At 54.9% G+C, this 858-nt stretch overlaps 1 protein-coding gene across 1 annotated transcript in view; it reads right to left on the bottom strand.

Moving 5' to 3' along the window:
* UCP3 (uncoupling protein 3) overlaps nt 1-627 on the bottom strand; it is a 10,818-nt gene extending 10,191 nt beyond the window's left edge. The window contains exon 1 of the mRNA XM_003780908.2: nt 540-627. The gene's annotated coding sequence lies outside the window, so the exon portion shown is untranslated. The remainder of the gene's footprint in view (nt 1-539) is intronic.
* Nucleotides 628-858: the final 231 nt, after the last annotated feature.

Below are 858 nucleotides of genomic sequence, written 5' to 3'. Positions count from 1 at the left end.
CCCCCCCCGCCCCAGTAGCTCTGAAGTAGGTGACCCTACTCTGAGATATCCTATTGCCTCCCCAAGTACAACCCCACCCTTCTGGCAAAGCTACCACAGCGACCCACAGAAAGCTGTCTGAGCAGAGAATGACTACGGGCTCTGTAAACCTAGCATATGACCTGGGTCAGGCCTCAGGCCACTCAAGATCCCCAGGCACAGAGGCTTTGACACTCTGGAGGAATCCTGGAGATTCTGGGCCAGGCAAAGAAGAAAGCCATTTCCTATGTATGGGGATTTGCAAAATCCCAACAGAATCAGATAGTGGGGCAAGGGGAGTCCTTAGTGAGTGACACAGGTGCTGGTGTCATTCCCAGCCCTGCCACAGTGCCCTCATCAAGGCTGTAGTTCCCTCATCTTGACAAGGCTCGGGGCTCCACTGAATCTCTCAGGTCTATCATGCTATGGCTGGTGATCCGTGACAGCAGCTGGGTGCTCTGGTAAACCTCCATGAGGAGGAGGACAAGAAGGGGTGGGGTGGGGAGGACAAGGGGTCTTACCTGGGAGTTCAGCCAGGGCAGGGGCAGCATAGGGGCTCCGTAGGACTCTATCCTAGGAGGTGGCAGCAGGGATCTGAGGGCCCCTCCTTGCCATTCACAGTTGTCTCTTGCTTCAGCTTGGCACTGGTCTTATACATTCTAGCTGCCCTGAAACCTTATCCTAGAGAAGCTAGTTGACAGCCAATCACTTGATGAGAGGCTGGCTGGTGAGGGGCAGGGAGGTGACGGGGGAGGTCAGTGAGTTCCAGATTTGGTTCAGTTCTCCTGCCTATGGGCACTTTAATAGAGATCCTTCAAGCTGTGAAAGCTTCCCCGGGTG

Source organism: Otolemur garnettii, unplaced genomic scaffold (genome assembly GCF_000181295.1).
Source record: "Otolemur garnettii isolate 467f Iridium unplaced genomic scaffold, OtoGar3 scaffold00001, whole genome shotgun sequence".
NCBI lineage: Eukaryota > Metazoa > Chordata > Mammalia > Primates > Galagidae > Otolemur > Otolemur garnettii.
The sequence above is the reverse complement of the archived record's forward strand: the minus strand, read 5'-3'. Positions and strand labels throughout refer to the sequence as shown.